Genomic DNA, 12,519 nt, shown 5'->3' with positions numbered 1-12,519 from the left:
TTGAAAAGATTTCAAATGGCGTCTGAATAATCTGTCACTGACACGACGTGGAGCTCTCTGTGATTGTGTTTGCTCAGAGGAATCATGGGGAAAGTTCCCCCTGAGGTTCGACGCAGTCACTAAATGTAAAAGCGATCTCCTCCGTCTGTCTCCATGAGGTTTGAAGTTCAAAATGCAGATTTTAGCTGGTGTTTGAATTCACTTTTCACTATCACAGGAAACTAAAGCCAGATGTGTGACTCTCCCCTATTTCTCGTCTCCTACACGATAAAGCAGCCGGGTGTCAGCCCGAGTCAGAGATTACGTCTTAAATCTAAGGACTACCAAAACATCATTTGATTGTGAGCTGACGCTGAGAATAACAGAGCACCTAAAGGTGCCACACAGATCAGGGCAGATTAGCCTGAGCTGGGAGATCCGTGACCCTGCCTTTGTAGTGAAACCGTCCAGCAGGGGAAAACAATGAGGGGATTTGGATTTAAGGGGAATAAAGCCAAGATTTGGTTTTATTTTTATTCACAACACAGAGAATCAAGAGCAATTGTCTGTGGGTCGGCTGGATCGTTTCGCTTTGAGTTTCGTGTCCTCACAAGATCTTTTTATAGAAAAACGTAGAGTTACAGACACACACACCAGGACTGTGTTGTACTGTATGTGGGTGGGCTCGGGGATGTGATCTTCATGGCTGGACTGAGGTAATCTGATTAAAGTCGGCGATTAGCTGCTAAATTGATCCACTCAAAGCTGTTTTAAACACTTTGGGATAGAAGAGAAAGGAGTCATGTGCCAGAGTTTGACTCGTGGTGGGAGAAGCTCTGGTGGAACTAATGACATTCATGATCCCTCTGTTCCATTAGGTGTCCCAGTAAGTCATAGCACTGAGTCATCATGCATAATGTGGAGATGGATTGTTGCCATTGTAATAGTATTAGTTTCACCAAATGTCCACCCTGAAAGGCGTATTTGTTCTATTGTCGCAATGCAACTTGTATTGACTATCTATCTGTACTGTGTAAGAATTAACACCTTTTTTAGGGCGGCACATTGGAGCCGTGGGCTGGAGCTGTTGCTGCACAGCAAGTTGGTTTGCAGTTTGGATCCTGGTTCACCCAGGGTTGTTCTGTGTGAAGTTTGGACGTTCTCACAGTGGCTATACATCCATACTACTACATTTTAGTCTGAAAACACATCATCTCTGCTATGGATACACCTGAAGTCCGCACTACACCAGAGTTTTAGAGCTGCTTAAACAGAACAGTTCTAAAACACTGCTGGTCCCGTTTTAGCTTGAAAACTTCGGGGCTGCATTGTTGCCTGGACGGGCAGAAACAGAGATGTTTGGAAACGATGACATAGACACTCACAACCGCTGAAGGCTCCTATCAAATGACCCCCTTCCCAAAAAAACAACTGTCATGAGCCTTGGCTACTAATGTTGAACACAGCATGGATAATCAATTACAAGCGTTGCTGACCCTGTTGTATTTGCTAACAGCTGTTGTGCAGTTAAATTCTGTGATTAAAAATGATAAAACTGCTTATATGCATTGGACACAAGCAATTTGCGACAATTATATCTAGTGGGACACGCATGCTTGAAATGACTGTCTCCGATTGGCAGGGACGGAACAATGACACCTGGGTTAACCCGCTAATTTGTTCCTCTTCTTTATTTTTCAGAAGTTGATGGTCATTGAACTTCCAAGCGTAAATAGCAATGAACATTTGTGTAGTTGTTGTTTTTTTAAATCATGGTAACAACATAGAACAGCAATTGTTTTCTTTTTTCTTTGTCTCTTGCAAGATGTGATAATGGCAAGACAGCGCAGTGAGAGAGCTTCTCAGTTTCCGACACGTTCATGGCTGGTATTTGTGTCTAGAGGTGTTTAAAAACCTGCATATACCTGCTGATTTTAGTGTAAAAGAGGTGTATGATGGCTCTGAGATACCCTCAAAGGGTCATCGATAATGGATGGATACTCATTTTTGTTCGAATGATACGATATGGGTTGTATCTTTTTTCCCACAGATATAACTGTGTTTTGTTTGCGGAGGTGTTCTGGAGCGGTCTCACCACGGTCCTCTATTTGTTTGTAATGTTTTGCAGCTGTGAGCAGCTCCTCCATTTCTTAGCTTTTTTTTTTCTTTTCAGACACCCACTTAAACCTGCATTAACTGATTTTGTGGCCGCATTGGGAGCAACAAAAACACGCCATCTGCATTTTTAAGTTGGTACATAGTGAGTTTGTTAGTCGCTTACTTCCACATTCAGCTGACATGGAGAGAACGAGTATTCATTCTGAGTCTTGTTTCTCTCAGCTGTGGAAGTCTAATACTGATTTTATATTTCTCTTTTTAGCTCTTTATTTGCTAAATGCTCCATCAGGTACGTTGTCTGCAGCATACAGCTGTTTTGGGGGATTTTTACTGAAAACAGCTGCCTGCTGCCACATTGGTAAACAACAGTGGGGAGTGTGATGGTGAACCATAGACAGTACACTATGTAAAGATGAGTGACATGATAGCACCCCAAAAGTGAGGCCAAAGCATCTCTTTTGCCCCCTGGTGGCGGACTGCAGTATAGGTCATAAATCCTGCCTCCTCCATGTTAGCCGATGGAACATGGACCAAATTCAAAAGTAAAAGTACATGGTGAAACTGACTCACAATTGATTAAGCGCGTTTATCGTCTAGACCTCGCTACGTGGCTCCACTCCCCCAATCATTACTAAGCAGACTCTGGCTCCATATGCGCAAGATGGCGGCATTCACATCTGGAGTAATTTGACTTCATTTTAAGATAGTGGGAGGAAGTGGAGACATGTCGTCCATCTTTATATAAAGTCTAAGTGGATGTTGTGAACAAAAATACAGGAGAAGAGGAAAGTAAAAACAAAACAATGAGCTGAAAGACTGAGAACTATACCCAACATATTGATTTAAAGATTAGGCATCCTATGACTTTGAGTATACTTTTATTTAGTCACATTTTCATTATAAACATACTACATATTCCTATTCTGTTGAGAATGTAGTGTGGAACTTGAAATATACACAGTTGTTTGTCCCATCAGATTTCAACTGAGCTGGGACATGAGAAAAATACAGAAAAAACATCAAAATAGACAAAAATACAATCAAATTAAAAATAAAATATAATAATAATAATAGCTTGCATTTATAAACGCGCCTTTCAAGAGTCAGTCATAGAAAATAGAAAAGACACATTGGTGAATTGATAAGCTTTGAGATGTAATATGGAAATGAACTTTGGTTAAATCTTATTTCAACACCAACCAAAGGTTCGGATTTCACTATATGACTTGTATTTGGTTCTGTTGTCCTGCTTTAGTCGACAAACATTATTTGAAGTATTTTAGTTTTCTTTACATGAAACAGGATGGTAGTTGAGTCTCTGTCTCCAAGCTTATGTGTGAGGCGCAAATTCCAGTCCAGGTGGGGCGTGTAACTGGGTTAGGGGAAACTCATGTCATCCTTCACTGGTCACCCCCCCACACACACACACACACACACTTTTTCACGATCTCAGCAGAGATCGCAGACAGGTCTCACGCTGCAGACCAGAGTTTACATGGCCGTTCTTTCTCTCTTGCAACTTATTTACAGTGCAGTCGTCTAGCAACCACCACAACACTCACCATCTCCTCCTCCTCTCTGTCTCATTGGTAGTTAACCCTTTTGCACAAAGCCACATCTGCAGCGCACTGATGGTCACATGTTTTGGGATGTTCGAGAACGATTGGTAATTCAGGGCAGCGACATATGTAGAAAGAAAGAAATAGAAATGCGGATCCAATTTTCCACAGGCTGTGGGGTCATTTGGTGGATAAACTGTGGTGGGAGTTCAATGACAAACAGGCTGTGACTCATAAAAACCTTCCCACACCACTAATCAGAGGGAGATAGCTTTGCTTTAAGCGTCGAATACACAGTGTCGTCTGGGAACTTATCGTCAACGCTTTGACTCCTGCTCTCTTGTCTGCATTGAGTGTTTTCTGGAGAAAAAGAGAGGGGATCAGAGTCCAGTGCCTGCAGTCTGCCATGACATCATCCCTGCACACATCTGGAAACGCTAGAGCGAGTGTGTGTGTGTGTGTGTGTGTGTGTGTGTGTGTGTGTCAGAAGGGGGAGCAGCAGAGGAATAGGGGGGCTGGTGACACATCAGCAATATGAAGGAAAGAAATGGGGGAAGAGCAAAAGAAAGAAGAGGAAATACAACTGTTTATCTTAGAAACATAGACAACGTTGAGATGTATAACCAAATAGCGTAAACACCTTTTCGTCCAGAGCACTAATAAATCAGCTATCACAACCTATGCAAAGACAAGCACAGAGTTTTTCTCTTCGAGGAAATACCTCAAGGGGTTTTAAAATAAAAATGTAGTTCCAATCTGAATCAGTTTTTTTAAGATTTGCACTCAAGTAACATGTTGCTACAAACCAAAGAGTGACACCGACATATTTATGCCTCTGTTTTAAATTTATTTCATTATTTGCATTTTGCCTGTTATCTGTTTACATGTTTTGCTTCTGGAAGTTGTGTGATAGGGTGAGAAACAATTAAGGTTTTGGCGGTGTCATGATTTTGTTTCTCATTCTCACCACTAGAGGGAGCAGCGTTTTATTCTCCAGGTTCTTAGTTCCAGTCCTGGGATGTGAGATCAGTTGAGTCAAATCGTGAGAACTGGAACCTTTTCATGACTTTTTCAAAACGGCTATAAGAGAGATATTAAACTAATACTTATCCGACTTCCCAATTCGTGCTGTCGTCGTGTCGTCTTTTGATGAGTGCATTTAATGGATCTAGCACATCCGTTCGGATGAAGGCAAATAAAAAGGGGAGTAGCCCAAAGTACAGCACATGTGCACGGTTCAGCAATATCTTAACTTCCACTCCACTTTTATACAGAGCTGCAGAGATGTGAAATGTTGAGGGAAAAAAAGGAAATGCGAGAAAGAGAAGATGGAGAGGTTAGTGGTTGGAGGGATGAGGGGGAAAGCTGTGAGCCAGATGTTTGTTACAGCTCTGCAACAAGTTCCCGACAAACAAAATTTGAGCCTCATTTAGTTTTTCATGATCAACTTTGACCCTCCCTTGAAGAAAATCAACCGTACAGACTCCAAACTTGCAAGTTAATAGTCAAAAACAGGACTTTTCTCATTTCTTCACCCTGTTGTCTGGCTTTATGCTGTGTTTTCATGACACGACAGGAAGGGAGAGAATTTACAGTAAGGAGGAAAAGACAAAAAGCTCAGTTGATGTGAGAAAGGGGGGAAAAGGAACAAGTTGTAGGAGGGTGTCCAAATGTGTTTCACAAGAAAACGTGAAATGGACGGAGAAACAAAAAGGAGGGAGGGAGGGAGAGCATGTTGGATAAAAAGTCATCTCCAGAGCCCACGTGTGCTGTGAGTTCACTAACATGGTGAACTCTCATTTGGAGCAGTGCTAGTGTGACCCACTGATCCAGCCACGGGAGCCTGTTCCCGTTGTCGTCTCCAGCGGGGCCTGCGGAGCACAGCGGACCACAGCGGTGCTCTCCAGTCAGAACCCTGATCCTGAACTCTGCAGAGTGAGGATGTGTTACCACCACAGAAACAGACACTACTCCGCCACATGACTAGTCTATCACTCCCTCTTTCTCCTCTTCCTCCTCCTCCGCTTCTCCTTTCTCCACCTCCCTCCTGTCTTGTTTGGGGTACCACTGCTTTAACCGAACATCATGACTAACTCGTCTACGATGTTCACGTGGAGCGTTGTACTACATCTTTCTTTCCATGAACATCATCCACCACACTTGATTGTATGACTCCTCGCCCCCAACCCCCCGTCCAACAGTCGGAACAAGGCCTCCACCCCCACAGGGTTATCCTTCCTCCAGTCTGGAAGAGTGGAAAAGGGTCTGACTCACACAAGGTGATAAATTCCTTTCCTATGTTGGAGGATTCCCCAAGGAAACCATTACTGGCATGAGTTAACACAAAGTCGCAACAACTTATGAGTTTAAATAAATAAAACCTGGCTTTCATGCTACAATTAAATAATCAGCCATTGCCAGCTAATGATTAATTTGCTCTGGGCATTTTGAGCATGATGAAAAATGTTGTTCGATTTGGCTCTCAAGCTTGTGCCGTTATTTTGTTTATCGTTTGCTTGAGATTCTGAGACTGTCTCATATTTTCCATGTTATTGGATTTTATTCTTGTTGAATTATTACTCTTCTTCAGTCTGTGCCGTTGGCTGTTAAACTGATGTTGCATCAGAGCTTGGCTTCAGCTGAGGCTTTACACTGTTGTGTCATGCTAGGCAAGATCCTTCATGTAACACTGCTTGAGCTTTTACTTAGTGCTACAGGTAGTTGATGGCAATTTACCGGCACTGACAGCGACACCTTGCATTATTAATGCCCAGCAAATTGGTTTTTGTACTTGTCCTTTTTCAAACGCTGAAACAAGTAATTTCCCAGACATGTTCTGTCTGGGCAAAATGAATATTTTCTAATGGCGGTGGATTTATACACACAGCTGTGAGTTTATAAATCATCTGAGAGTATTAGGAAAGACGGTGGAACAAAATAAATTCTCAGCTGCAGTCCTGACTCAGCCGTACCTTCCCTTGTCCTCAGAACATCACAGTAATGAAGACCAACAAGCTGTTTTCAATCAAACAACACGATCCGCACCTTGCCTTTCACCTTTTTCCACTCCTCCATTCGTATGGGGTTGATCAAAGTTGTAAAAACTGCATTTCTGTTATTGACGGAGGGAGGAAATGGGCAGAGAGCGTCTGGTGTTGACTGTTGAGTCATGCCCAAGTTCAGTGCCACGGGAGAGCGGTCTGCTAAGACTCGCAAGGTGACGCAATCAGCTTTGGCAGAGGGAACTCTATGAGTGAAGGTCCATTACCGCTGTTTGGACAAATAACAGAACCTCTAAATCAAGAATGAGGATGTTTTTAACACATGAGCATTGGACATTGTAGGATCTTTTTCTATGCTACTAGAAACTTTTTCTTTTTCGTTTGCTTTGTCTTGTGCTGTTCTGCTTGCTTGACATTGGGTTGAGTTGTCGCCTATAGAGGTTTAGCAAGTTAGCCAAACAATTCAATGTGATATGATACAACCGATAACTGCATCGGCTACTTGCTCGCTGGTTTTGCTTGTTAGCTTGTATGCTACCGTTCCACTGAGATGAGTGCAGTTAAGGTGAAAACGTTTACTCTCCGACCAAAAAACCTTGTCAGTCGACATGGTTCTTTGGTTTCTGACGTTGCCAGTATTCTCTCCATCTGCTTGTCAACAAATTTCTGTACAGCTGTGTACACAAGGAGGCTCAGACTGCTACTCATATTTATAACAGTGCATTACGCATCCCACCTGTAGGGGGAGCCAGAGTAAAGCCGAGAGTGATTATGTCGCTTCAAAATTTTACCCAAAGAAATGGGCGACTCAGTTTTTAACAAATTGCAACAATTGGCAATAAACAGTGGTTGTCTTTATGTAATTTTGAGTTTTAGACTTGTCAATGATGTAATCAATTGACAGATCTCATAACGCAATTACTACCTTATCTATAACTCCTGTCTGGATTTTGAAGGAACATGCTCCACGGACCACATTGGTTGGACGTGCACTTTATTTCATTATAAATGAGCTAATAGTACATCCAAGTACATTGTGGCCGAGACAGGAGCCGACATTGGTGGTAAAAAGCTAAAAGCGAGCTCTGGGTTTGACTGACTCTCCCTGAAATAATTGCTTTTTTTCCCTAAAGGCACAATTAAACTTTCCTGTTAATGAGCTAATCCATCTTATTCAGCTGCTGTCTTCAAGAAGCAAAAGTTTTTGGTTGACTCTACACTCTAAAAGGCTGAGTCTCACTGTCCAAGACAATGTCCCACAGAAAAGTCAGTATCAACAGTCAGTGACCACAAACTGGAGCCACTGTGTCCACTCTCTTGACCATTGGTTTTCCGTCCTGGTGCTCAGAGCCCTGTGGTTTTTTATTACATGTCTAACATCAGGAGCTGATTTGGACTTAGGATATATAGAACAACAGAAAGCAGCAGTATTCAGGATTTCAATAACAGGGATTGTTGATGTACCAGGAATTAATCTGCTGTCTGGGCCAATTGATGCCATCACAGGAAAAGAGGGAGAGGAACTTGGATATTGAAACTGCCTGAATTCATTTTTTGTTAAGTCAGAAGTCAAAAGATATTTCACATTGTCTGCAGATAAATTCACTTCAATTGTGTTAATGGGTATGTACTGTAGATTTCAGCGTCATCAGCATACAAGTGAAACTGATGTCTTATCTTTAATGCATTCTGGCAAGAGGAGGCATAGAAATATAAAAATATCGAAAGGCCACTCTTTGAATCTTTGACAATCTAATTAGAAGACAACCAAAATCTGACTCCAGAGAAAAACATTTATGGTTTTAATGGGTATGTACAGTAGAATTCAGTGTCATCAGAATAGAGGCAAAGCTGATGTCTTGGAAAACCAAAATCTGACTTCAGACTTAACGAATATCCACTTATTCACTTTCTGCTGGATAGTAAAATGAGAGGGTCCATACCACTTTCAGGTCTGTACCTTAAGTGTGAAGCTACAGCAAGTTGCTCGTTAGCTTAGCTTAGCATAAAGTCTGTCCAACAGTAGTAAAATCGGTCTACTAGCACCTCTGCTCACTAATGAACATGTTATAATTTGTTTAATCTTATTTTTGCTGAGCTAAAAAGTAGTTTGCAGTATATGGTAGGATAGGCGATGGTTTAAGTTCTAGCTGGAGCATTCAAATATGGCAACAATTATCAATCAACAAACATGTGGAGGAGTCCTGTCGACAGCCAAAGCTTTAGAAAATAACCCTTCTCCGATGTTTCCGTGACTTTTTGTTTTTCTTTCCTACACTTTCCCGCAAATCTGTGCTACCTCTCAGCTCCGAGACATCCGAGCCAATGTTTTGGGCCTTTTTCAAGCGCCACTTTTGTTGAGTCTTTTCTGTTGGATTTCATTTCTTTTGAAAATAAACAAAAGCACAATATAACTACTCTTCAAGGAGAACTACCGTTTTACTTTCCTCGTTGTCCTCCAATCCCAGGTCGCTTGTGTAACTTTAAACAGCTTCGGTCGGTAGTTAGATGTGTGTCATTCAACTTGTGTGTGTGTGTTTGTGTGTGTGTGTGTGTGTACAGCAAAATGATGAAGTATGTGTTTGTATGAGTGGGTTTACGCCTGAGGGTAGATTATAAAGATATAAAAGTATACTCACTTTCTTTTGACGGAGATAAAAGCCAGAGGAAGGATTTCAGTGCTTTCTCATTACATGCTGATTGGTAAATGCATGTTATTCACTCCATCCTGACGTTACCCTCAGCCTTCCCCATTTCACTTGACAGCACAAATCCCTGACCTCTTGCAGTCTGGGACCTCAGGCAAAAACAAATGAGCTCACCCCCCTTTCCCACTTTACTACATGTCTGAGGTTGTGTAAAGAGAGATTTCAGTTTCCGCAGATATCAGTCAGGGAATCCGAACCACGCTAAATAAGTCTAAACACCCCACACACACACACACACACACACACACACACACACACACACACACACACACACACACACACACACACCTCTTCCTCCGGACTCCTCAAAGTCTGGTTAAACCCACTATATGTCGACTCACATCCTCTTGTTCTTCACTGAGGTGTGTGTGAATTTCATTGACCGCCTTTGGGGATGATCAGCTTCTTCATGTTGATGTATCAATTACTCAAATGTGGTGTCACGGCTTAGTTTCTGTGTTGCCACATCACGGATTCATGACCCACTTGTCCAGGCCAAAAACTTAATCAGAACCATTTCAGTAAAATCTCGAATGGACAGCAGAACAAGAGGTGTTTTTATTTCCCCCCCCCACTGTTTCACGGAGTTTATGGTTCCCTAACCCTTGCACGCAGCAGCTTTTGGATCGCCTCTCTTGAGCATTAGTCAGTGTCTGTTCATACTGGTGATTACTGGGAGGGTGATGGAGTGTTTAAACCCACAATGAGGGAAATGTCTCCATAAGCACACTATGAGTCACTCCTGTGGCACAGAGCGTCTCTATTCGCCGTCTCATGATGGCTTTAATTCTGTCGTTCCTACAGTTGTGTGTGCGCTGACACGACAGACGGGGAGATAGCGTACTCCTAATAAAGTAAACAAAGCAGCCGAGCAGACTCTTCAGATGTTTAAAGATGTTAGCAACAGAGATGCTTAACACTCTCCAGACCTTAATTATTGCTCAGCTGTAAGAGGATTTGTGAGCTCATTTGTTAAAATAGCTGCTTTCAGACTTGCAGGCCTGGAACGCTGGATAATCTCCTAACATTCTCCAGAGGTGTAGGCTGTATGTGAAAACGCAACTGTCCGAGTGAGATGCTCCTAAGTTTCTCCTACTAGGCCCCTTGTAAAAGCTCCGGGTAATGTCCAAAGGAGCCCAAGTGAGAACAGGCGCAAAACTGAATAAAACTAAAAAAACAAAATATTTCAGGCTAAAAGAGCGTAACCATACTCGTAGAAGACAGATGAAGAAGGGTTGGGCTGATGAGATGAGGATGAGGAAGAGGGATTTGGGGATACAGGTCAACGCCAGTGTCAATGTGTTGTAAACAAAGACATGTGATGTCCTGCCTCCACATGCTGAGCCACCCCTCACCTGAACGCTCAAAGATCTCTATGTTGTTATGTCTGAGCGGAGAATCTCCTGCTCCATTGTTCATATGTGAAAGGCAAACTCCAGAGAAAGTCCAGACCCCATTGTCCACATTTTCTCTGAGGCTCACGTCATAAAACGGACTGTGTGTGACGGTGTTTGAGAGAAAGAAAAAAAACACATGTTTTTCCAGACGTCTGCATTTATTGCAACCGAAAGAGCATTCCCCATCTCCTCATCCATCCCTCAGTCTTTCCATTCTGACCATATCTATCTCTTCCACTCCCCCTCCTCCTCTTGATGCTGTGTCTTGTGTTATAGCTGGCAGACATAAATCAAGTGTCTGGAATGGAAACATTCACGTTACTGCTGTGCCACATGTGTTTATATTTAAAACCTTTTCCTCTTTTTTAAAAAAAAAACTCTTTTGCTGAAGGCACCTGAAAAACACAGGAGGGGGAAACCGCTGGAAAGTGTGATTCAAACGAAAATGTCGCCCCCTCCCCAACCCTCACATCTGAGGCTCCCACTCCCACGGCAGCTTAGCAGCGTCCGATCAGTGTATTAACCAGGAGAGAAGGAGAGAGAGGGGGGGACAGAGGAGAGGAGGTATGGTTCTGCTTGACCCGTGAGGCCGACAGAGGTGGAAAGAATGTGCTGTCCAGCCGGTGAACACGTTAACATAGGAGGGGGGGAGAAAAACTTCCTACAAGCAGCTTTCCCACCGTCCCAAACCCCCTCACCAGACCTTTACACATGGAGAGGAGGAGGAGGAAGGGAGAGAGGAGGAGGAGGAATAAAGAGGATGAGGAGGAGGGGAGTGAAAACGGAATGGAAAAGGTATTGGGTGGCAAAAAAAACAACAGAGGAGGAAGAATTTGGTAACACTTTAAAAGAGTAGATTTTAAGAAACTATTCACTTCTCCTATCTGTTAGCTTAGCTTAGCTTTAAGTCTAAATAAAAGATGATGGAAAAAAGCTTTTGGCAAGAAAACAACTACCTCAATGTCACATTATTCATTTGGACAAAAGAATTTTTCAACCATGTTTTTGTTATTATCAAATCACATGAACATTTTTTTTAGATTTCATTCCAAATACATATCTTTGAAAATGAAGATGCATCACAAATTGAACCTTATCTAAAAAGCGCCCACTATGTACACAACAGAGCCTGATTCCTGGAGTGAGGAATCGGGATCTGCTCCTCAGTACGAGCAACCGCTCTGCAGCTGCAAAATGTGCATTATTCAGGCCTAAGTGATATATAATGATATATGGGGATTTATTGCAAAGTCAAACTGAAAAATGAAGCAGGCTGGAGGAAACTTTCTGCTTGGAGAAGGGGCCTCTTGGAGATGGACAAATATGCGCCTGCCAGTGCTTTAAAGGAGCACTGAGGCTTTGAGAGCTCAGCTCCAGCAGACGGGGGAACACCGTTTCTGGAAAGGCACGTCGATTTTTTTTTTTTAAATGTGGCTCGTCAAAGATTTGAGCAGGATGAATTTTCCAAATTCCATTGACCTTTTTGTAGAGGGACAGGCAGGAATCTCAGCAGCAGATAGCTCAAAGCGTCAGTAGATAAAACTGAAACATGTGCACGTGTGAAATAATGTTATTTGCAATTTAGGTAAGTTCTGTGTGAGGTTAAAGCAAATAGAGAAGACAGACGGTGAACTGAAGACACAGAAACAAATAATCAGAATGCTGAAATGGTGACAGCCATGATGTTTCCTGTTGTTTCAGTAAACAGGCCCACCCAGCCAGCCTGTGTCGTGTGAGTGCCTTCAGTTACACACAC

The sequence above is a fragment of the Hippoglossus stenolepis genome, chromosome 18, assembly GCF_022539355.2.
Source record: "Hippoglossus stenolepis isolate QCI-W04-F060 chromosome 18, HSTE1.2, whole genome shotgun sequence".
NCBI classification, from domain to species: domain Eukaryota; kingdom Metazoa; phylum Chordata; class Actinopteri; order Pleuronectiformes; family Pleuronectidae; genus Hippoglossus; species Hippoglossus stenolepis.
The sequence above is the reverse complement of the archived record's forward strand: the minus strand, read 5'-3'. Positions refer to the sequence as shown.